Genomic DNA, 26,043 nt, shown 5'->3' on the forward strand with positions numbered 1-26,043 from the left:
CTCCACTTTCAACTTGTGTCAGCTCAAAAAAAAAAAAAAAAAAAAAAACGACTCGCGTTACTGAATTCTCGGCCAACATACTTGATCTTATACTCACCACGACCCCGGATGCTGTTTCGTCAGCGGTCACGCTGTTCATTTCAAGGTTAAATCGCTTTTGAGTCGCCTATCTACGCAGCATAAAACAATTCGAGATTACAGCAGAGCCGATTTCGAATCCATAAATACCGCCATAGGACTATTTCTGCTTCATTCCTCCCAGAATTATTGGAGCGTTCTGTGTATGAAAATTGGCGGTACTTTAAGGCTACAGTTGATGGCTTGATAGACCATGCATATCCCGCTTCGCAGATTGTCCTGTGATAAGCAGTCGCCATGGTTCACCCAAACTTTGAAAGGATTACTAAAGAAAAAGAAAATGATATTTCGGAAATACAACCAATATAAAAGTGCTGACATATGGGCTTCCTATATACACGCTGTGCAGGAGTACAAAACGGCTCTTAAGAGTACAAAACATACTTTTTTTCACCAGACACTTTCGGCATTGCTATCTACAAATCCACAGAAATTTTCGAACGTTGTGAACGCGCGTAGTAGAAAGCCCGTGACATTGCAAACCAAAAATGGGTTTTCGTACCTCATGAGATATCATGTGTTCTTTTGAATAATACGTTCGCTTTATCATTCACTAACAATGCACTGACATCTTTTCCTGTTATGCCTGGTGCAAATTAAAAAAAAAATGGAGCCCATATCGATGGACTCGGCGGGGATACGCAAATTGATTAAAAACGCAAAGATTTCATCTTCCGCAGGAATTGAAGGTATAAATTACAAATTCGTGAAAAGCACTGACAAGTTATCATGTATTATCTTGGCTAACTCATTACAGACCGCCACTCTGCCCGATGACGGGAAGGTCGGCAAGGCGGTTCCGGTACCCAAGGCTGGTGACATTCATTGTTCGTTCAACTACCGACCTATATCTCTAAAGTCGATACACTATTGGAGCACATAATCTATTCCCACGTTGCTAACTACCTGGAGTCTAATTCATTTTTATCAGCCCATCAGCACGGTTTTCGAAAAATTACTCATGCGAAATCCAATAACTAGCTTTTACTAATAAATTGACCAGGGTGTTCGATAATTCCTCTGCATCTTTATTGATTTCGCTAAAGGGTTTGATACTGTGTCTCATAGCTTGCGCTTTTTAAACTCCGTAACCTCAATATTGACCCAAATGTTCTGAAATGGATTGAATACTTCTTAAGTGATCGCACACAGTACGGAAGTGTTAATAACCATGACTATAATATTTGTACTGTAACCTCAGGTGTTCCCCAGGGATCTGTACTTGGCCCGCTTCTTTTTTTTAATATACATCAATGATCTTTCTAATACCGTCGTCTCTCCTATAAGACTCTTCACTGACGATTTGTAGTTTATAGGGAAACCTCTAAAACATCTGACATGTCTATTTTGCAGAAGGATCTCGATAACGCAAGTGCTTGGTGTGACACATGGCCGATGAAATTAAATGTCGCTAACCAAATCCGCAACAAAAGTAGAACTGCCTACATATAGTCTGAATGGTTCCCCGCTTGACCCCGGCAACACATACAAATATCTTGGCGTACAAATTTCCAGTGACATTTCCTGGCGCACACATATAGAATACGTTACTCACAAGGCTAACAGCATGCTCGGCTTTATTCGGCTTAACTTTGCTTTGCCTCAGCACCAGTCTCGTTAAAACTTCTACTATATAAAACCCTTAGATCAAAAATGGAATGCGCTTCTTGCGTCTGCGATCCACGTACTAACAACCTCATCACTGATCTCGATTCTATTCAAAACAGTGCGGCTCGTTTTGTACTATGCAATTATTCCAGAACAGCAAGTGCCACTCATATGAAACTAACATTGAGCTTTTCTGATCTTGCTAAAAGGCGAGCCATTTCCCGTTTGTGTGTGTTCCACAAAATATTTTTTTTACAATGAATATCTAAAACATGCATTTTTTTTCGGTACCATCGTATGTCTCGCACCGTACTGATCATAAGTTCAAGGTTGGAATACCCATGTGCAAAACAAATCTGCATTTTTACTCTTGCGTCCCCAAAACCAGCTCCGAACGGAACCACCTTGCCGCCTCCATCATCGCTATCACCGATCCAGCTCATTTCAAGACCGCGGTGTGCGACTTCTTGTAATTTTTGTTACTATTATTATATTCTGCATTACTTTTTATTCCTGTAAAAATGCCACTCCCCTCTGTAACACTTTGCCACCCTGAGAGTACATAACTGAAATAAAATCAAATGAAATTAACCAACTGATTGCCTCGATGCGGTCAATTGCAGTTCCCGCCATAGTAAGCATCATAATATCCATGCACTAATGTACTCGACCCCAGTGATCATCAGGCAAAAATGCGTTGTGCGGCCGAGCCCAAGGACTCGGGTTCAATTCCCGGCTGCCGCTTTGCTGATGGAGGCGAAAAGAGAACACGCCCGTGTGTTGCGAGATTTCGGCGCACGTTCACCCCACCGCGCCCAGCGTATCAAATTCGATACGCGGTGTTTAAGAAGCTAGAAAGTGGCGATAACTAGCAATAGGCTAAGGCTAAAGCCCAGAGTATCGTTTTTGTCACCCTGACGAAGTTTCTTATGCGAGTAGATAAAAGGCGGCGACACCAAGGGAGCTCCCGCGATAGCATCCCACCGGCATTATTTTACTTAAAAAATAGTCAGCCTTTCTCCCTTTCGTTCTGCATTTGGCCTTTTATTTTCTTCAGAAGATGTTGCGGGACCAAAATCTCTTTGTTGTCGTCTATCAGGCCCGCCCACCGTTTAACGTCGCTTCAAACGTCCGTGCATCATATTTGACACAGTGGACCTTCATTGATGGCACAATAGACCCTATGCAAAATGCGCCCCGCCATCTCACGTCGACTCCGGTAACTAGGTCCGCCATTTTGGTACGGTCGTTTGAAACCGAAACCAATTAGCAAAACATAGAAGGCGGGCATTGACCGCTCTTGGTGATGGACTACAATGCCGGAGCATTGCTTCGTGCCGCAGAGCACGCAATGCGGAAATAAATACCGGTTCAAATCGAGAAAAGGTACGTGAAGTTCCACGCTTTTGAACGAACTTTGTGACGCGAACTGTGCCGGCGTGAGCAGACACGCTGGGCGCGGTGCGCTTGGAGCGAATATTTGTCGTTGGTTCGCTAAGCGCGTGGTTCCGTAGTCGCTGTCCGTATGAAAAATACAGCTGTGTTGGAGTTCTGTTGTTCGGCCTTTGTATTCTAAATGAAGCCTGAGTGTGCGCCGCCTATTCACGCGACTGACAGCGGCGCTCGACCGGGAAAAAGTACCACACGTTGCCAAAATTAGGCTGTTTCTTTGCTCGTCCCTGTGGCTCTGCGCCCGCTTCATTTCATTGTTAAATGGTACCGCTTAGCCCCTACACGAGCTTTTATCTTACCTAGGGCTGTAAACAAACTTTTCTTGCCGCACTACGCCGTCACGGCGCGGTTGAAAATTTCCTCTGTGGCGGGCGCGCACGGAATGGGAGTGTGTTGTTGGTTTCTTTACGTTGCATTTAGCCGCGTGTCGTTGCAGAAGTGGCGAACACTGTTTTATGATGATCTAACGGTGGAAAATTCGAGCTTTTGCACTTGGTTCCCGATTTGCCGGGCTGAAAGGTTTGTTGTTACGTCAAGTTAACTTGGTGCCCATTGTCATTCCAACAACGATGTATTTACTGTCGAATATTTTGTGACTAAAATACACTCACTCCTCTATTTTGTCACATGCTGCATGCATGCCTCCGACGTAATGATAGTGGCCATTGATGTAGGTAGCTCAGACAATTTTCAAGTTTTATTCAAAAAGAAAAAAAGAAAACGGCCACAGTTGCATCAGGCCGCCACGCATCAGCTTGAGTGCTTTTGCGTTTTTGTGGATATAACTGTGGATATAAATGGAACAAAAAGAAGCATTCGCACACCCCTGCATGTCACGGTCTAGTAAACACGACGTTGCCCAGCCTCTGCGTGCTTGCGAGATGACCACTGCGAAATGTGGCATGAATGCTTGCTGGTAGCTCATAGGTGACCCTTCAGGTGCCATGCCAGTCCTTGTTTCTGTCACTGGGGGGGGGGGGGGGGATTTTATCGCGGGCTTCTCCAGTCAATGTTTTGGACACTCGCTGGCTTGATGCCCTGCTGTCTCGGACGTCCCCACTGTTGTGGCAGCTCAGTGCACGCAAGCTCCGGTGGCGCCTCTTAAAACCTTCGGCTTGCAAGAGGGCGAGTAGGTGCACAGCAGCCAGGATGTGACTCCATGCTCCACTGCAACCCGCCGGGCACTCGCACGATGCCTCCCCAATCGCCCCACTGTCCGTCTCAAATGTGAGGCACACAACATAGGGCCGGCCACTTTTCTTCTGGGAGCGAAAGCAGCTGCTGAGCACATGGATGAGGCCCAACCTGCAAGAACAGAGAGAGTATCAGTAAATAACACTCAGGGAAGAACAGGACTAGTCCGCTACAGTTTATGGCAAAGGGACAGAGCAGAAAGCAGTGGCCGCAAGGAACAGACTCAAAATGACCAGATTTTGTGTCTTGCTTAACACTGTTGCAAGGGCAATAATCTACACCTCAAACAGCAATGATGTCAAAATTGTTTGTCAAGTTCGAGCGTGCAAGTATCTCTGCATGCTTTGTTAATGCATTTTTCAAGAGAAGGAAGGTTAACATTTAAAAACCTCAGTGTGGGTAATGATGTATACCAGTACCCGCATAATCGTGTTCGTCATAACTTAAGCAAGCAATAATATGATTATCTGGAACTCACTTCCAGAATCTTTCGAGATAAACAGGTAAACATTCGGGCTATACCGATGACCCATCGAATTAAAAAAAATCTTCTAGTTCAGTGAGTTCGAGCTAACGAGGTTTTACTGTATTATCTATTCGTGCACACCAAAAACATGCGCTTTAAAAACAAACACAACCACCCCACCGCCAAAAAAGGAGAAGAAAGACACACAAACAGATTTTTGCGTAGAGCATGCGCAATAAATAATGAACACACACAAAAAAAGAAAACTCAAGGCATATGTGCGCTTTTGTAGTTGACTTCGCCGCAAAGCACGATTGCTTTGCGGCAAACGCGCGGGCGGACGACCGTCACGGAAAACGGCCGCAAACTTCCCGTAAATATCTTCGCCAAAAATCATCCCGTAAATTCCATGTACAGCATTTGAAAATACCTAATCCACCCACTAGCGGTACGGTCTGGCGATTGTCTCTTTCAGGGTTACTGCAACAGGGTCACCGCTACGCATTTGCGTGGTAAACAACAATGAACAAAGTGCTCTACAAATGCTCATACCGGTTAACTCGCGTCAAGTAAAAACAAAGAAGGATTTACTTACTGCGAGTCGCACGTGTTTGTCCGCACCGACGAAGGCGAGCAATGCGCCTCGGTGGCTAGGCGGCATGCCCTGCTTCGCTGCCGCTCGGATGGGTCTTTACGCGGCACCCGGAGTGGTATGAGTCTTCAGACACACTCGGCAGCGCAGGCAAGTCCTTCGTCCAGAATCCGCGGTTGAGAGCCGGAAAACACCGTCCAGTTTGAGCCATACCACGTTACCGTCACCTACTCTTCCACAGTAAACAATACGAGACTTCCCGATCGGCGCCCGTACCAATATGGCCGACGGTCTCGTTTACATCAGTGTTGCTAGATCACCAAGCAGTTTCGCATAGGGTCTATTGTCGTATAGCTTTTGGAACGCTTCCAATGCAACTTTCCACCCTAAACGTGTTACTTGCTTGGTATTCTTTTGATTTTATTTTATAGTCTTGAATATAGGAACATATTCGACCGCATCGTAGGCGGCGACGATGTCAGCGGCTTTAGTGACTGAACGGGAAGTTACGGTTGAGATTACATTCCCCTAGCCGTCACGAACTCCTCCGAGACAAGCGAGGATGCGGGAACAAATGGCGAAAGGAATTGCTAAAAAACAGTCATGCACACAGCCCATCAAATAAGAGAAACGGTATGACCTCATGGCCAAAACCCACGTTGACGTCTCCTGCAATGTCATTGGTGGTGTGTACAGTCATCAAAAGTGTTAACAACAACAAAGAACGAGGTGCCAGCGTACGCACAGAGGGGCAGCTTGCTAAGCGCCCTGCGTATTCAGCGAGCTTCTGCGCATGCGCAGGAGCTTCCGAGCGCGGAAAGCAAGCCTGGGGAGCGCCGGAGATACGCCGGTGGCTATCGTAATCTGCCGTTCCATGCATAGGCTGGTACCCGCTTCTTCGTTATTGTTAACACTTTTGATGACTGTACAGCAGTTTTATGGGGGTATTGACGAGCATAATTATCGGGTGTCGCTACCGAAGTACACCATTCTCTCGAAGCGCTGGTAAATGTATCTCATGTACCATGCCATCTTCATCTGCGTCGTGAACGCATGGAATGACCACAGACGCCAGAGCTATCGGTTGAAGGAGTGGCTACTCAAGCTGAGGACGGCCGACCAGTCTGCCTTTGCCTTCTGTGAAGACAACGAAGGCCACGCCGAGACCAAGGAACATCATCACAATCATCAGCCCAGAAATGGCGCTGAAAGAGATGGGGTGGGGCATCTTCGACTTGTGACGACTTCGATTCAGGGGCTCTGTACCAAGCGCTAGCATGCGTAGCAAAGTTGTGTGCGTGAAATGCAATGGAACTCTCCACCTGAACAGGCAAAGCCCCTGCTTCTCCGTGTAACACAAGCGAAATGACTGCAGCTGGCAAGGAGGCAACAGAAGCCCCTCTGTGTCATACAGGATACGCTTACTAATTTTTGACTGGTTTAAAATTCCTTCTTTGTTTTTGTGTGAACGAAGTCGCATAAGGCAGAATTAAAGGTGCACACGTTTCTGGAATTTTCATTTGCCAGGAAATATCTCTGGCCTTTGTGGGGTTAAGGATTCGTAGGTGGTCAAAATTAATCCGAAGCCCTCCACTACGGCGCGCCTCAGCGGCTGCGTAGCGACGGTGCGGTGAACCCCAGTCAATATACATCCGTCAATGCATTCGACACCAATGTTCAACAGTCGATAGTTTTTCAATTGTATCGTGAACCAATGCGAACCAAATGGCGAATCCACTCATTTTAAGGGTGATTTCGCGACGGGCAGTATCGGGTGCGCAGTCCTACGAGGCCGGGGAATCTAGTTCTGTCATTGAATACCTTGTGAAGATGATAGGTCAGCAAAACAGAACATTTATATTTCCCCGGTGATTCACCGGTCTCATTTTGCTACACTGCAACTGGGAAAACTTTTCTTTCGCCGCTGCTCGCAAACTGGGCGGTCGCATTAACTACGCACCTTGCACAATCGTGCCAGGCCGGAGACGTTCTTGGCTCCGCAGGCGCGTCGCTCCACGGCTTCCTCGCGGAAGACGAAGTACACGCGCTCGCCGCGGGAGAAGGCGCCCACGGCGTGAGGATCTGCAAAGGAACCCCGAGGGACGCCGGGAAGGCACTTACACGGAGCTGTTCCGTACGCTAACTATTTAGGGAAATATAAAAACTCAGAACCGGGGCTACACAGGCGCGCTGGGAGGGCCAAGGCAAGTATACCTAACGTGATCTCTAGCTGACCAGCATCAGCTACAGCTATACACCAGCAAAACGTCACCAGGGCTCCACCGTTCTTCCAGGCAGCGATGTAGGCTTCCCCAGAAATATCTTCGACAGAGGCCTGACAAGGGCCCATCTTTCGCGCATACCAAATTTTAGAGCGGAAGCTATATTACTCCGGACACAAACCCAGAGAACGCTTCATTGCTCGTAGCGCGCCAGCCTGACATTCCAGCTCAGCCAAGGTCAAGCCAGCGCCTCGTGCGGTTGCAGAGTAAACGTGTCTAATCGCTGGTTCGTTCCAGGGGAAGGGTGCGCAGAAAGGGACAAGGGGAAAAAGTGGGGGGCGTACCGTCAGAAAATGACACAAGGAGGCGCTGACCGCATACGCGTTCGCTGCGTGTTCGCGCCTGCACCGTGGACTGCACCGAGCGGCGCCTGCGATTTGCCTTGCGGAGTGATTATGCGCGCGTTCACTGCACGCCCTCGACGCGAAAAGCGAGCAACTTGGTCGACAAACTTGGTCTATGCGCGTTCTACCACGGCAAAAAGTTTTACTCGTTCTTCAAACACAACCGTGCTTCCAACCCATAACTCAGAAGCGGCGGCACAACTTCAGCGCGAGGATTGTAGACTATTAATATAAAAAAGTACTGTGTAGTACAAAATGCTCCTGGTAATTATTTATCCAATGAGGGAAGTTTAGCCAAAATAATACTGACGATAAGTGGTAACTTTTTGGGCCCAAATTTTTCTACCCGGGCGCTGGGAGTATTTTCTCCGGAACCATATTTCCCGAAACCATGTTTTCCGGGACCGTTTTATCTGACACCAATTTTCCCGAGCACATTGTTTTCGTTTCTGATGCTTGTCGTAAGAGGCCATAGAGTCATTTATTCAGGGTCTGAGACCAATATCAGGAGCCAAGGCATAGTTTGCATTAAAAGAACGCTCTCGCATTGCCACAAAACCGCTTATCCGGCGTCCCGTGAAGTGGCCCACGACAATAGTGCGACTAACTACACAACACAGCTTAATTTCCGGAGTTGGTAACATTGAACAATACATTCTGTACATCGCAGTTATTGTCAGCATGAGCAAGGAGGCCTAATCTTTTTACAAAAAAATATTCGGTTTCTGATTCCGGTTCCAAACGCCTGCCTACCCGTATGCCAGGCCTGCTGTCACAAGTTCAGTCCAACACGCCACGACAGCTTCCGTTGGCGTAAGAAACGCGACACATGCATACGCATTATAACGGACCGGGCGCTCGACTATAATGGCCTGCATAGTCGATGTGGCGTGACTGGCGAGCGTCTCGCAAAAGATGGCCCCCCTTCCGACGAAGAAGAGCAAGAGGCAAAACTTTGCTTATTTTATGGCGAGAAGACAGAAATGACGTTACAGCCCACTGGGGCGTGACTACACTAGAACAAAAACCAGAAACGTAACGTTCTCGAGCCGGGGTCCGAAAGCGCACTAACTTTCTCGCCGAGGCGTGAGGTTTTTATAAACATAATTCCTGGCGGACGAACAGGCGCCAATTGTGGTAAGACACGAATTAGTTTTCGAAGCCTACTCAAGCGCGCACTTGTAAAACAACTCCCACTGGCGTGTATCACGATAGACTCGCTCGCACAAGCTTCATCGCAAAAGTCCCGTGACGTTAGCCCATAGTCGTAACTGTCCCGTGAACAATAAGCCCCGCGTCATAATCCCCGCGTGTCAAGAACCTTTATTTTGTGGCAGTACGAGGAACAGTCATTTTCTGGTGCCTAATTGATTAAAAAAAAGTAAGACAATGTTCGATGGCCATCTTAAGGGAATATGCAGACGAAACACAAGCTTGGTTCATACGAAAGATTGCCACATTAGAATCATACTGGCACCACTCCTAATGTAAACTTCACTCAGATAAGCTACATAATTAGGAAAAAATGGAATCACCATGTGACTCACTGACTCTTTTCCCGCACGAACATATGGCATCATATGCACATCCGTGCGATTGGCTCAGGCTGGCAGAAGCAAACGCAGTTAGGCCGGGCTTACCAGCCTGCAGAACGAGCTATTTTCGCTTACGCGGAATGCATGTTTTATAGCTGTAAGAATGGTGGGGTAAACGATGGAAGCTACGAAAGTACACGTAAACATAGAAGTACCAGTGTGTACTGCTGTTGGTACTGCGCGCACTAAGCACACCAGTGCGGGGTTGTTTCAGACGACACAGGCCGATTGGCGTAAGCGACATTGTCTTACGTAACCCTATTTGTCAAACATACCTAACGCTTCACGAAACGATTACTACCTTACCGTAGCAAAAACAAGCCAAGTGAAAATACGGACAATTGCAAGCAAAGGCGAATAGCGGTGCGGAGCAGTATGGTGGCGCCCTCTAGGAGGACTGACGGTAAACATGGCTCCACAGTCCGCTGCGTACTGAACAGCCCACTTGAAGTTTGCCTGAACACCCGTTTTTGTGACAAGGCAGGCGTCACGAAACACACGATTTGGCGGGAGAATCAAAATTTTAACCTGTATTGAATAATTTCTCAGTAAATAAAGCCTCACTTGCTGCGGGAAAAGCGCTGTCGGCACTATAAAATATGAAAACGTTCGAATAAAACCAACTCTCATTTTGTCCGAATGGCGTCTTAAGAAAACGGTAGAGGAAGAGTAAGGGACGGACAGAGAACTTGGAAAGGGAAGAGACGTCTGCCAAATTGCTTTAATCGTGTGCTTACAAAAACGTCATCCTCACCTTGACGAAGTAGCAGTGGGATGCATTCCTTCCTCCTTTAGCAGCGCTAATTTGGATGCATGGTCCACATAGGGGACTTAAAGTACACTGCGGCGGAAGTGATAACAGCGTAGTAAACTTCGCAATGTCCGCGTACGTGACGTAGCCCAGTGGCACACAAAACCTGTTCTCTCCGAAGTCTCTGGGGGTGTCACTTAACCCGGGCCGCAACCTGGTCGAGTGACGGGATATTCAGCCCCAAACAACTATTTTGCTATGTGGGTGACTGCCTGCGACCGAAAAAAGGATACAATGTCCTTTTTGTGGGTGGCTGCAATCTATACCATGCAAACATGTAGGATCAACATTATGAACTAAATTGATTATTGCAATCCATGAACTCCTACAGGGCGAAAATATTGCCCGATGGACGAGTCAGCAACGTGGGTCAAAGTTCAATTTTACTTACTTTTCTAGCTTCTCCCATCTTTACTTCTCCTTTCATAAGCCGCACAGAAAAGTTACGAAGCAAAAAAAAAAAAAAATTCGGCTACGTTCAGAATGAAGATGCGAAGACTCAGGAATCAGCGGAGCTAGTGGTTTTCACTAGCTGTAACTTGGCCTTTCTTAGGTATGGCCATCTTATCGGTAGATAGGACACTGATGTCTCTTAGCGCACGTCGTCTCCCTCAACTAGAACACCGGCACGTCAGCGCTTACGTCATCACTAGGCGCAGCCAATCCCCGAAGCGCGCCACCCCACCCATACATCTGTCCACTTCAACCCAGCCAAAGTCGAAAGCCAGCGCCCGCGCTACGAACACAAAAGAAATTCTCGGCGCCGCGAAAGCGGTGATAGCGCATTCGGATAGATGGCGCTGTCATAACGCGGGGGACCCAGGTTCCATTACCACCACGGGAATCGTTTTTCTCTTGACGCGCTCACTCCATCGGCTTCTTGAATCCTTGCCATTTCCCCTCCCACTTCATAGCCTAGCATATCCCCCTCTCCTCTTTGCTGCTCCGAATTTCGAGCGACGCCAGACACGGATGAAACGCACGCTTAAAAAGCTCCGCTGTTAAAAGGGAAAAAAAGATAAAATACAGTGGGCTCAGAGCATGAGTACGGCACTTAAAGAGCGGATCTTTCTTTCGCCACGGTGCAATCGGCTCAGGGCAAATGTGTCAGGGACTTGTGAGTACGGGGTATTCGAAAACGGGGCTTTCCACCACGGGGCCTACAGAGCGGGGCCTCGATTCCTGCCACCGCCGCACTAGCGCACTGCTATGACCTCGCATCACGTCTGATACTACGTCCAGCTGAGCCGCCGCCATGGCAACGTCCACAGGCCACCGACAACCGGCCCCTCGGACGTATAAAAAGTATTCGCCCAGTGCAGCAGAACAACCCCCCTCTCACGATCGACACACCAGATGGTCTCCATGCCCATGTAGATGCATGGGTGTACAATGGCCTCATCCACACGAGCTTAGTTTGCCCTACTATGACTTCTGTAAACAAGACATGCGCTTATGCTACGGAGGCACCACTTTCTTCGTTTTGACAGAGCTCGTCGCCATCCGTGATGGCTTGTGTGCACTAGACCCACGTCGTTGCCTTGCCCCTCCGCTTTGCCTGATCATCTACACAGGCAAACACAGGCTACGCGAGAGATACGGCGTGTAGACAGCACATTGGTCATTACATGCGAGGTGCATGCACCGGATGCTGAAAGCGTTCCCGTGCCCTATTCGCATCGTCTGGGCACACCTTAGCCCGCACACTCACGTTGAGGCCAACTTGGCTGCTCGTCCTCCGCAAGTTATGTACCCGCTCCCACTTCTGCAGTTGTCCCTGCAGGACGCTCCTCTAATCGCAAGAGTCTCTTCGGCACTCCACGCGTGCCCTTCTTCCTCCGAGTGGTACTGTCCTTCCTGGCGGCCTACCCCTCCGCGAGGAGGTCACGCTCCGGAGAATTCTCCTGGGCGTTGCACTGACACCTGCTGTTTGTGCAGCATGGACTTCTAGCCTTGCAGTGACTTATGAAACCTGTCCCTACTGCCCTGCTCCCGCTTCGGAAGCGGCATTGGACCACCTCCTGCTGACATGTGCAGGACTCCAACCAGCCCGAATCCGGCACATGGTAGCCTCAGGACATCGCCCAGGCCGTCCTCCCGATATTCATCGGTGGATGCATGGTCCTCTTTACAATCTTGGACTTGAGACTGATCTATACGGCATTCTGTAGTGCACGAAGCCGCTTCATCCCGTCACTTTCCTTTTCTTTTATCTTTACATTCCTTTGATGCCCTATCGCAAAATAGCGCAATAAAAAGAAATTGAGACGGCGCTTTTGAAATCATGGGCTTTTGCGCACAACCCTCCCACTGTGTCAGGCACACAAGGTTCTTTCCCGTGAGCCGCGCACCGGGAGTGCGATTACGCACGAGGGTCTCAGCTACAACGAAGTATCGTAGAACTATGCGTCACCGGAATGCACTAACATAAGGAGTCCTACTGGTGGGCTGGCTGCGCTGCAATGTGCGGAAACTCCATGGGTGAGCTCGCAGCTGAATAACTGCCCGCTATTGAAGTATTCACGGTAAGTGAACTGTACAGCTCATTCGTAAAAGCACACGTGCTGACGCATGCTGACGCATGTAAAGTCGATCATCGGAGATGAATCGTGTCGGTAAATTTTAACAGACATAAGAAACTAACAAGAAAATCTGAGTGCGCATCGTTGTTTCACGCCCAAAATAGGGCCGCCGCACAAATTGGCATTCCGGTGTCGTGTTTACCATAGAGACTGTTTTTGCTGTGTTTTGGGTCCTCATTTCTGTACTTTTCGTCGTCTGCGTTCACCTCCATGCCTGCCCACCACGTGTGGTCTACGACGACGTTGCTCCAAATACTCCTAAGAGAGACTATTGGTTTGCATGCTTTCCTAGTGGACATCCAGGGCGCGCTCCGTGATGCTGCCTACAACAGGCTACCCACGCACACATTCATGGGCAGCTAAACACCTACGTGCATCAATACCCCGGACTTAATGTACTTCTGCAAGAGATCCCCGGCCACCAAGGCATAGACGGCAACGAAAAAGGCTATAACCCTGCTCGCGACAGTTCGCCGAGCAACCCTCGTCCTTGGCCGGAGGATTACGACCCGAGACGAGCGCTACCCATCTTAAATTGAGGCAGCAGAAACTGAATTAACTCCTTCACTCTCCCGCCGCCTTAATCCGCCACCATCGCCGCACTTCCCACCCCGCCAAGCCGCCTATATCCGTCAAACGCAAACTCTCGACCCTGCGGCCTTTTCCAACAGCGAATACTCAACCGCCCGGACCTCCCAAAGTGTCAGTGGTGCGGTGGTTACCCCAACATCCGACTCACATTCTGGCCCTGTCCTCGCGTTACTCATTCGCTACACTACCTATGCCATTCCCACTCTCCCCCTCAACGTCCCCGACTCATGAGCGAGCCTTGTCACCCCTGTACACCTCCGTGCAACGTTATGGCCCCAACTCTTGGATCACATAACTTTTGTGTTAGATACGAAGCCGCCTTCATCGTCACATGCCATTGCCGCACCTTCATTGCCCTGCTGTAACTCCACCGCCGCCAACCGAACTCCACCATTAAAACGTGAACCATGTACAACAAAGTTCTATCTCTCCCTCTCTCTCGCTCTGTCTTCTCTCGCCCTTCGTTAAGGCACTGGGCATAGCACATGGCGATGCTTACGGTTGAGAGCGATGGTTACTTCGGACGTGGTGGTGCGGAGGTAGTCGTGCAGTGGCTCATTCCTGTTCGAGCTGTCGTATGCGGCCGTCCGGTAGAAGGCGTACTCGTTGGGCAAATCTAAGATGCTTAGCCCAACGACAGATGAAGTTTCTGGCACGGGCACATCGTCTGTACAGAGAAGCCCAGTAAGAGGCGTCAGGTGCACACAAAATTGAGCTTCAAAAATACATACACCATTGAAATCGAGATATTTTAGTAGCTTGCGCGCTATATACAGTCACGACAGTGAAACAAAATTTTCAACGAACGAATCAAGAGAGCGGTAATTGTCTCTATTTGCCAACCGCCAATATGGCAGTAGATGCACATTACGACCAAAAAAATCAGGTGAACAAGAAAACGAACGAACAGCCTTGTTTTCTCTTCTGAAAAGGCTTCCAGTGGACCAAGGCGTTGAACTGGGCTAGTTGGTGCATGTATGAACGGATGAAAAACCAGCGGAAAACGCAGGCCACACAAGAAAACCAGATTTTCCCGTCGTTTTCTTCTGTGTTTACTACTGGTTTTTTATCCCTTCCGGCGGAAGCATCCGTTCACCAGTCCACCGAGCACCGTCTTGGGTGGCTTGTAAGCAGGCTTCCCGGTGGTCCTCTCCCGAAGACCTCTCGAAGACACTCGGTTACCTCCTTAACGCCAATGCCTTAAGGAGGTCGCAGAGTGACCGACTGAGGACGAAGCACAGCCGATTTTCTTCGTGCGCGCACACGCAGAACGCGCTTGTGCTGTTTTCGGTGAACGAGAGGGGGGGGGGGGGTGATGAAGTGTGTAGCGATGTGTCTGTGTGGTTTGATAACAAAATTCGCGTTAAGTTCCACATGAAGAGTTGTCTCGGCGTAGGCGAACCCTATTTATTACGGGGCCAGAACAAAACAAACATAAAAACAAAGGGAACTGTGTCAGAAAGCTTCTGAAAAGTTCCGGAGCATTTTTCCAGACATTCTCCAGAATCACTGAAGAAGATCATTTCATCCGAAACCTCACCAGAACATTTCCCATTCACTGGTGTCCATGACTGTAACTTGAGCGCACAAAAAAAAAAAAAAAACGAGGGCTGAACGAAAAAGACGCCAAGACCAGCGCAGACTAACAAATGGATTTTTATTCATCACACACCACACATATACCTTCTTTGACAACACCAGCGCATGATAAAATGTGTACGTAACACGTCATACACACAAACACAAGAAAGGGCTCTTTACACTTCATTATCTCATGTCGTCTAACGACTTAATTTCCTTATCGGACAGGGCTACTGAAGGTTGACTTATGCATGTTCCCTTTATTTTCGCCATTTTCCTGGCTTCCACTATGTCTCTTGTAGTCCTATCTTGATGGTGAAAATCCGTTGTCGTATTCCCCGTAAAACGCGGAGGGCTAAACTTCCCATCATCATCATCATCATCATCATCATCATCATCATCACCAGCCTATCTACGCCCACTGCAGGGCAAAGGCCTCTCCCAGTCTTCTCCAATCACCTCGGTCCTGTGCCAACCGTGACCAATTTATCCCCGCAAACTTCTTGATCTCATCTGCCCATCTAATTTTCTGCCGCCCCCTGCAGCGCTTGCCTTCTCTAGGGATCCACTCTGTTACCCTTAACGACCAGCGGTTATCTTGCCTTCGCATTACATGCCCTGCCCACGTCCATTTCTTCTTCTTAATTTCTTCCAATATGTCTTTAACACCAGTTTGCTCCCTGACCCACTCCGCTCTCTTCTTGTCCCTTAATGTTACACCTAGCATTTTCCGCTCCATTGCCCGCTGAGTCGTTCTCAATTTAAGTTGAACCCTCTTAGTCAGCCTCCAAGTTTCTGCCCCGTAGGTGAGTACCGGTAATATGCAGCTGTCATACACTTTCTTCTTCAGCGACAATGGTAGGCTGCTATTCATTATCTGGGAATGTCTGCCATATGCACCCCACCCCATTCTGATTCTTCTAATTATCTCTGCCTCATGGTTGGGATCTGGGGTCACCACTTGGCCTAAGTAGATACTTCCCATATGACATGCCAAAGGAGAAGCTGCTTACAATTCCTAGATGTGCAGTTCACCTTTGAAGAACACCACATGTGCTAGCAGTATTCACCAGGCACAGAAAACCCCCTCCTAGAGTACACGTCCGGCCACTCAAGGATTGTGAAGATTGGGATAGTAATGGGGTGTCTAGAATCCGCTCTTGACAAAACTTGCCAACAGAGAATGAAGGAAGCGTTCAGTGAGCAGAGACACCGTCTTGAAAAGGCAGGGTATACAACGACGGTGCTGCTAACAGTTAGCGAAAGGCTTCTAAAGCGAGTACAAAGGGAGGACAAGGAGGAGGAAAAAGGCGCCCAAAATAAGAGCGAGAGCATGTCGGTAATCCCGTATGTGCACGGTCTGTCTCACAGGCTCAAAAAAAGCCGCCGCCGAGTACAACTCGAATGTGGTTTTTTTCTGCCAAAAACAAAGTGGGACGCGTTTGCCCAGCGGTTAGAGATGGTACGGAGAAAGGGCAAGCTAGTAAAAGTACTATGCGTCGGCCGTACAAATTTTGGAGCTGCGGAAAAAACATTGTGTACAAAATTCCCTCTCACATGTGGGCACCAGTACGTCGGTCAAACCAAGAGACGCATAAATGTGAGGCTCTGAGAACGATACACGCGTCTGGCTGCGCATAGTGCGCAGTGCACAAGAAACAAACGCGAGCCGTTGTTTGACCAAACTACGACGGAGTTCCACCATCAAGATAGGACTACAAGAGAGCTTTTCTGATGGAGGCGAAAAGAAAAACGCCGGTGTGTTCGCGATTTCGGCGCACGTTAAAGATCCCCAGGTGGTCAAAATTAATCCGGAGGCCTCCACTGCGGCGCGCCTCATCGCCTGTGTAGCGTCGGCGCGTTAAACCCCACAATCAATCAATCAGGACTACAAGAGAGATAGTGGAAGCCTGGCAAATGTTGAAAATAGAGGGAACATGCACAAGTCAACCTTCAGTAGCCCTGTCCGATAAGGGAATTTTATTAGACGGCATGAGATAATGTAAAGTGTAAAGTGCCTTTTCCTTCTGTTTGTGTGTATGACACATTTGATGATGCGCGGGTGTTGCAAAGAAGTTATATGTGTGGTGTGTGGGATGAATAAAAATCCAGTTGTTAGTCTGTGCTGGTCTTCGTGTCTTTTTCGTTCAGTCCTCAGTCATGAATTGTCACCACTAGCCCGCGTTTCAGTGTCACTGGTGTCCCAGGAAACTCTAAACAATTCTGGGGCGATATTTCCTCCTTATCTCGCGCCTGTCTTCTTAATTGGGACATTTCCGCCTTTGTTGTGAAATATTACATTGCCCGTGCAAGTTCAAGCATTATGTCCTCCAATAGTCTTGTACATGTGTTCTTTATTCGCTAATCTGTCAACACTTCCACTTCTGTGACGGCCTCTACAGAATCGAACGCTTTTTTTCTATCTACAGATGCCCTTACACTCCGTGGACGTAAATGATGGCAGGAAGAGATCAATTGTTGAATACCCTTTCCAAAATTAATTCTTTTTCTCGGTTGCTGGTGACCGAAGGTTTTGTTTATGTGGTTAGCTAAAACGTTGCCAAAAACTTGTATACAACGGAGAGTAGGGAGCTGGTTCAGTAATTTTCAGCCTTTTAAATGCAGAGCATTTCTTAGCCTCGCCTGTTCCTGCGTCGGACGGTGTCAACAGTTCCGCGACCGCAGCAGGTGCGCCTCTCCTTCCCTCCTCTCTCTCAACAGCAGCTGGCGCGCGCATGCGTCGTAGTCAGCCCGTTCGCTCCGTCGCGGTCTCGGCGTAACAGGTGCGTGATAGCAGCGCTGTGGGGCGCGGAAGGGCGCGCGCTGCTTGCGCATACGCGCTCTCCCCCCCGTACTGCTCTCCCTCTGCGCGCGCTGCAAATATAGCGGCTAGCGGCCGCTCGTGTTTCAGTCACTGCGTTGCTCCTTCCTTCCTTGGTTGACGCTCGTGCCCACGTTTACTCGTGTCTGCTACTCCAGCATCACGGAAGAAGCGATGGAAGCAACACTGCCTTCAATCAGTACTGAGGCCCCAATGCTCTGCATTTACTCGCGTTTCCCTCGCGGTAAGGCGCGGGAATTTTTTTACATCGCCCTTCTATTGAATTAGAGATATATCGGTATTTTTCATGGCTTGGAGTGCTTTAAACAATACGAGGAAATGTGAGGTTAACTCTGCAAGCTTTTCTGGTACAATGCATTCTCTATCCTTTAGCTGATCTATGGTTATTCCTTCGTACCGAATAGCGCCTTTTCTATGTCGTCTTTAGTTACTGCTGGAACCACACGAACAAATTTAGCCCTTGCCGTACTGGTCTCCTGGCCTAACGCTTCTTCTTTACAACCCGACATACAGGTGTTCAGTTAAAGTATGCGGGCCCCCAATCAGGAGTAAAGGAAATAACTTAACTAATGTTACTGTAACAAGCTATATGGCAAGTCATTCAGACTCTAAAATACACTTCCTCCAGCACCAAAATACGAAACTCCGAAAGCTTCGCGATAGAATTTGCTCTCAATTCGTTTATAATTCCCCAAAGTGCGCAAGCACTAACGACCTTGTTTGATCACGCGTGTACTGAACCCACAGTGATCGGTCAGCTTACACACCGTGTCTCGTGTATTCTATGCGGCCGCTGCCGCTTATATATTCGGCAGCATCAATCGGAAGGCGAAATTACGCGTTTTATTTCACCTTCAAAGCTTCATTCAGTTAAGGGGGACGTGAATCAGACGAGGTGAAATTGGGGATGATTATCTGTACTGCCTGAATCGGTCTTCTGAGCGACAAAATAAAACACCGCTTTGCCCTCGCTGTAGGGATCCGGATGCAGCATATACGGACCGAGCCACAAGGAGGTGGTGTCGTGGTGAAGGTAGAAGGGACAGCGACCGGCCGCCCCGCCCGTCTTGTTGTTGTCTCCGATGAAGACCTGCTCGGCTTCGGGCACCAACGTCAAGTCGGCAGCCTGCGGTCCACAAGCGGAAAGTAGTGTTAGGAGTGGGCTAAAAAAATGGTCCACAAGCGGAATGGTCCACAAGTGGTCTACAAGCGGAAAGGAACGGGCTAAAAAAAAATGGCACCCGATCGCGATGTTCTCGTGCGGGAACCCTGGCCTCCGGTGTTTGAAAGACCCAGCATGCACGGCGTGGCCAAAACTAACTCAAGGCGAGAATACTTACGCGCACTTGCCAGTCTGTGGGGCTCCTGGCGTGAGTGCCGCAGATGTAGAGCGTGCTGCCCTCACGAATCGGGTGGACCTCGTGAATGTGGTTCCTGCAGTCCACGTCTGTGCCCAACTGCGAGCGCATTGGTGCGGGGGGCATCTCTTAGCACGATTATCAGGTTAAAGTTGAGTGGTTAGTAGATGATAAGGTCTTCTTTTTATCGGGGGAGGGGGTGGTGGTAGAGGGGAAGACTTACGCTCATTTTGGCACAAAAAGACTTGCGTTCCAATGTGCTGCGTCCCTTTCACTATGATCTTCACAGAGCGTTTCTAGATTGTGGCTGGGAGCGCGTATACTCGTAATCCCACGGAGAAATATTTCACCGATTGTAACTTGGTGCTATGCGAGTGCTTTGTGCTCGCATACGAAGATAATAATACGCATAAAAAAAGACATCTTTATACGTAGCTCAGGGATAGACCGAGATTGCTTTAAACGATAGTTTAAACGCCCTGTGCGGCGTCATAGAAGTGTTAACCGGCGTATTCATTACTTTCAAGCACTAATAAGCGAAAAGGTAGATAGCATGACTTTAACTTCGCAATACAGCCAAAATCTAGAGACGCACAGACTCCCTCCAAGGTCCCTTTAACGCATCTTGATTTCAGAGAATGGCCTCGTTACGAGATATGTTTTTTTCGTTCTTACCATCTTCAAGGGGCAAGGAAAACAAAATACAAGTTTAGTTTATCAAAAAGACCCCTGTTTCCCAACAGCAATTATAACAATATCATGGCAAACTTAAAAAAAGAAGACTTTAATGGATACGGGTAAAGCAGTGGCGTCTTTCCAGCCACTTCCCGGTGCTTCAGCTATGACGTCACATAGTCTTGCTAGTGCGACTGGCGGCCGCCGACCTCGCATCCGTCAAGGAACATGACTGGGCGATTGTAGTGGGGCCTCGAGCTCCGTTTGATAGTATCATTTGAATGGCAGCGGGCAGTCAACACACTGACAACCATGCTTCAGTGCTGGTCCATATTATGTCACTGTAGGGCAAAATTTGAACGTTTCGTAATATATCCTCCGTTTTTCTTTCTTGGTTCAAAAACGTCTTCCTAGGCTGGAATGGGACTGAGTGAGTTACAAAAAGTTTCCTTTGTTCATATTTAGGGAAGGTGTATTTTGTATGTATGCCTCCTTAAATTTCAGTGGCAGTGTCCACCACAACAGCTGTCTGACTGGCTTCGAATACGCAGACCGTTTCAATCCAACAACAATTGCGCGTACTTTCGTGTTCGCATCAGCCTGTAAAAGTGTGCACATAATTAGTATCCCAAGCTGTGTTGACGCCTTACGTCACATACCCGATGTTCTTCCACGTTGTCTTTACACTTGTTGATACTGGACTGTGCAGCAGGCAGGTCGAGCTCCTGCGGGAGGTGCATTGGCCAAGGAATAAGATTTTTTTTCTATTCGCTCATTTACCCACTTAAAAGAGCGCTATATTTCCAACACGAATCTCATAAATTATTCGTGTAACCAAAAGTGTGACTGAGGTATAGATAGGTCTGCGTCATTTTGTTGCTCGATGAATATTTCTCGGTTTCAAGCACTCAAGTCTTGTCTGCTCTCAAGAAGCAAATGAATTGCTGTTGGGTCACTCGGACGTAACTAAACATTTGTAGCCACTAGGTTTGAGCGAGCTGACTCCATGTCTGTTAAAAGCGCAGCTGTGTTAAGCCGGGTTTTGTCGTCTGTCCGGCGGTGTCACGCAGGGGCAGGTTCGCCAAACCCACAAGAGTTGGACTAGAGTTCCTCTATATAACTCCCGCAGGGAGCTGATACCCCTGACACACGGGCACCTAAAAGGCCTTTGCCGAGAAAGACTGCTACCGAAACGGCGTTCGCCTCGGTGACAAACGACAAAGGAGAATCTCCTTCACCGAAACGGGCATTTCCCGTGAGGGGTGTTCGCCTATCTCCTTTCCCGGACGAAAAGGAGTAGCTAGCGGCACAGCCTCGTAAGCAGGCACTTGCAAATCATAAAAAGCTTCTCAGAACTTAGTGAGACCAAATGCGATTTCATGATACTTTCATAAATTGTTAAGCCTGCAATGAAATAAATTGCACCAAACAAGCCCAATCGTAACGTATTTTTGTAAACATCTGCCCACCGTTGCCAGATTAGGTACGGAACATAGGCTAAAAAAAGCACTTTATTGTTGCTGTCTAATAAAAATATGTGAAATCACCCATTTATTTTTTCTAAACAACAATAAAACGCACGGTTCCTCTTTAAAATAATAAAAAAGGTCTATGAGCCGCACTTTATTTTTGTTATTGTGCATGCTTTTTCCACAGAATTGCTAGCGCCACTTTAGTGGTGTGTCAGTTACAGCAACTACATAAAGGAGATCGGGAGTTGCTGTGTGTCAGGAGCGCCACTCCTTTTCACAAAATGTCTTTTGACGTGGCAAAAGGGGTTTAGTCTAAAGGAGATCTAGCGTTGCCGTGTGTCACAGGTATAACGCGACCGCCGGCTGCTTGTTATCCGGACTGCTGCGGGAAAGCCGCCCGCCGCGAGTGTAGGAGCCTCGCCGCCGCGCTTCCGACGGCGGCCGGCGCGCGGTGGGGGCGCTTCGGTCGGCGGCGCCTTACGGCGGCTAAAGTCCCTTCATCTGCTAAACGCCGATCAAGGGACTTTAACGGCGGCTACGCTGGATTCCTGCGATGTCGCTCACGCTGCTGCTGTTCCTGGGCGGGGCGCGGTGCCGCCTGCGTCGACGGCTGTGGCGCAGCCGTAGTTGGGGGCTTCTCTGCGCGGCATGAATAACCGGAGTGACGTCATCACGGCGGTGCGTGGAAAAGGGTCGCGCAACTCTTAGCTCCCTCCGGGAGCTATATAGAGGAATTCTAAGTTGGACAAATGTTATGAGTGGTTGTTACACGTGGCTTTGCTTTGTGAGTAACGTGGACTGCGCGGGAGAGCGCAGCAGTAAATAGGTTCGAGTTGCGCATGCGTGGGCGTTTGAAGTACCATGCCACCAAGGAAGAAGCCGGGTGGGGTGTGCATGGGGTGCGAGCGAGAGTACCCGCTCGAAGATACGAGGTTCGAGTCGGACGAGCGGAAGGGCGGGATTTTTGGGGCAGAGTGTGTGTGCTGGCGTCGCGCCTCGACCCGCTCGAAGCAGAAAAGCAGCAGCTCCGGGTGTAAGTTGGAGAGTTACAGGAGGAGCTGAAAGGTGAACGGAAGCAGCGGGAGGCGCTAGAAGAGAATGTAGCGCAGATGGAGGGCAAGCTATAGCGACGAGGGGCGCTGTTCCGGCCAAGAATGGCGTAAGAAGCAACACAGGCGCGCCGTGTGTGCTTGGCCCCGAGGAAAACGATGGCGGACAGGCCATGCTCTGGTCACCGAGGGAGTATCAGGGCGGCCATAACAAAGGAGGGTAGCGAAGCCGAAGCACCGGTCGAAAAGGATCCGAGTGATAATGAGCTCAGGCTGACTGAGACGCAGCCGGAGCCGGTGGCCGCGTCGGGGGGCAGCCAAAAGAAAGGAGATGGGTGCATGGTGATCGCGATAGGCGATTCGAACATGCGATACTGTGAGGGGGAGATTAGAGGACGGGTGAGGGGAGACGAGAGAGTGCGGGTGGGTGTGTTCCCTGACCAGACGGTCAGGGTGGTTTTGGAAAAGGCAAAGGGCAAATTGCGGGAGAACATGCAGGGGCAGAACCTCGTTGTTATAGGCGGAGGAACCAATGACGTTCTGCAGGGAAGGGGCGCTGGAGGGCGGGAGCAACTAGAAAAGGGGATGAAGGAGCTTCTGACGCTGGGACAAAATGTGCAGGTCGTCGTGAGCACAGTACCCTAGATTATTGGGAGAGCGGTGCATGTGGAGAGGGAGGTGACGGCAGTGAATAGGAAGATACGAGAGCTCGGTAAGGTGATAGATTTCGCAATCATTGACATCAACACTGATGTCCGACGAGTGGTCTGGAAGAGGGCGCTCCAGCGGGACGGAGTCCGCTTCAGGGGACAGGTGGGAGAGGCCATCGGGTGGCGACACGTAGCGCGAGGAACGGCTTTTCTGGGGAGCCGCAGTCCTTTGTGAGGAGAAAGTAAGCGGGAAGCGAAGGGAGTTGGCTAGCTTGGTACAGGTGGGTGCAGGTAGAAGAAAGGGGAGACGCCGGTGTGTAAATAAGAGGACGAGAACTAAAGATGGCGTACATAAACATGCACGGTGGCAGGAAAAAAGAGAAATGGATGGAGATTCGTAAACAGCTAGAAGAGGAAGATATCCGGGCATATGCTGTGACCGAGACGCACCTAAGGGACCTGGAAGAACCTCCGCTAAATGGAGAGTACGTATAATAAGGTTGCAATAGGACGGCAGGGTCGAGAAAAGGCGGAGGAGTAGGTATGCTTATACGAAAGGGGGAAATGGGAAAAGAGCGAAAGGAGACTGTAAAAAGCATGTGTGGGTGAAAGGGATGGTAGGGGGTAGGGAGGTGCCTTTGGGAGTGCCGTACCTGCGGACGGGTAAGGAGAGTAAGGAACAAAATGAAAACCTGGTGGCGTGCCTAAAAATGGACATAGAGGATGTGAAACGAGCCGGGGAGGTGCTATTGGTAGGGGACATGAACACCCACATTGAAGATCTAAGTGGGTACACAGACAACAACGGACATCTAATGCTGGGTGGGTGTGAGGAACAGAACCTGATTATAGTAAATATGGAACAAAACTGCGAGGGTCAAATCGCGTGGGAACGTAGCAGGAGACAGTCGAGTATCGACAACTGCCTCCTTTCGCAGGGATTTTATGAATGGTTGGATGGAATGAGCGTAGATTAGGAAGGGGGTAACAGTCGGGGCAGTGACCACAAGCGTATGCAACTGAATTATGGGAAACCGGGGGGCGCGAAACTAGGCCGAGGGGGCAGTACACAAAGTTAGGCAGTAAACAAATTGCAGCTATAACTAAAATTATAGACGCCGGCATAGAAATTCTGGAGAAATATGGGAATATGACAGGCTCATGAAAACTATGCAGGAAAAAATAGTCGAAACAGAAAGGGCAAATCAATGGAAATGAAAGAAAACGCCAAGAAGCTGGTAGAATGCAGAAATCAAGGAGGCTATAGGGAGGCGCAAACAGGTATCTAGAGATCACAGGCCGGCCAAGCGGGCAGGGAGGCAGCAGGAAGAGGTGGACATAACATGAGAGCAACATAAGCAAAGAAAAGTGAAAGTGCAACTGTTGGTAGCGGCGAAGATAAAGGGCCCGACACCGAGCGATGAGTGGCGTAAATACGAGGCGAGCGTAGAGACGCGCCGAAAAAGTTTTGGAACCATGTGCGGGCATTAGAAAAACGCAAGGACATACAGGAGGTGGTACTATAGAAAACGGGGCGTGCAGATGCTCATGGGAGAGCAGCCATTGGCATATGTTCATAAAATTACCACTCAGAATTTCTGTAAGGTTGATAGAGCGGCCCCGTAGTGCCACAGCGATGTCACGACGGGGAGACCGAAAGGTCTGGAGATAGGAGGGGACAGGCTCAAGTGGGGAAAAGCACAGGGAAAGGTCCCCAAAAATACCACAGTGGGCACTGATGCAGTTGATCAACCAATTACGTAGAATAGAAGGCAATACCGAACACGTGGCGTACTAAAGCAGGGTATGCTTAATCTATAAGGGCACAGGAGACAAGACTTAGGTCACCGTCACGTCCGTGCTATAAAGGTTCGGAATGCAGGCAGTGGAATTCGAGCTGTAGCAGTGGGTAGAAGAAAAAAGGATACTAGGGGATCTTCAAAACGGGTTTCGAAAGGACAGAAGACTAGACGAAACCTATTTGTAGTAAGCCATAGAGGTGGCGAAGTTGCAAAGTCGACCTTTGTGGTTAGCCTTCTGGACATTACAGAGGTTTAGAATAACGTACGCAGCCGTACGCAAATGGTTAGCGAACGCTATTTCTTTGCGTCGTTCGCACTGCGCATGCGCCGTAGGCTATGCCGTTTCTTCGTTTAGAGGACGGAAGACGAGCGGACGGACGCTCTTTCAGCTAAATAGCGTGCGTACGCGAGGCCGATGCGAGGCCGCTTGCGTTGCCAACATGGCGGCAAGTAGCGCGACACCATCCACGGCTCCGCTCTTCTGTGGACAGTAATTTGCTTCCAGTGGATTGATTGATTGTAGGGTTTAACGCGCCGATGTAACGCAGGCGATGAGGCACGCCGTAGTGGAGGGCTACAGATTACTTTTGACCACCTGGGGATCTTTAACGTGCGCCGAAATCTCGTACACACGGGCGTTTTTCCTTTTCGCCTCCACCAGAAAAGCGGCCACCGCTGCCGCGAATTTAACCCCCGACCTTGTGCTCAGCAGCGCAATTCCAATGGGCCAAGTTTTTTGCTCCTGTACTTTTAAATACACTCCGTGGTTAGCAAGTCACCCTCGTGCAGCTCTGTAAGGTCGCGAAATCGCTGAGTGTCCGAGCGAAGCTTTGTAGCCGGCCAGCGACCGAAACGTGCGCGCGTGTGCGTACTGTGCGTACGTGCGCGTGCGTGCACGTGCGTGCACGTGCGTGCGTGTGTGTGTGTATGTGTGCGTGCGTGCGTGCGTGCGTGCGTGT

At 49.2% G+C, this 26,043-nt stretch overlaps 1 protein-coding gene across 1 annotated transcript in view; it reads right to left on the reverse strand.

The window, feature by feature from the left end:
- Positions 1 to 14,379, reverse strand: part of LOC144149456 (semaphorin-2A-like) — a 56,417-nt gene extending 42,038 nt beyond the window's left edge. Inside the window, exons 1-2 of the mRNA XM_077681028.1 lie at positions 14,155 to 14,379; positions 7,411 to 7,532 (exon numbers count right to left, since the gene is read on the reverse strand). The gene's annotated coding sequence lies outside the window, so the exon portion shown is untranslated. The remainder of the gene's footprint in view (positions 1 to 7,410; positions 7,533 to 14,154) is intronic.
- Positions 14,380 to 26,043: the final 11,664 nt, after the last annotated feature.

This window comes from Haemaphysalis longicornis, unplaced genomic scaffold, assembly GCF_048455015.1.
Source record: "Haemaphysalis longicornis isolate Haplotype H1 unplaced genomic scaffold, Haemaphysalis longicornis Haplotype H1 scaffold_8, whole genome shotgun sequence".
NCBI lineage: Eukaryota > Metazoa > Arthropoda > Arachnida > Ixodida > Ixodidae > Haemaphysalis > Haemaphysalis longicornis.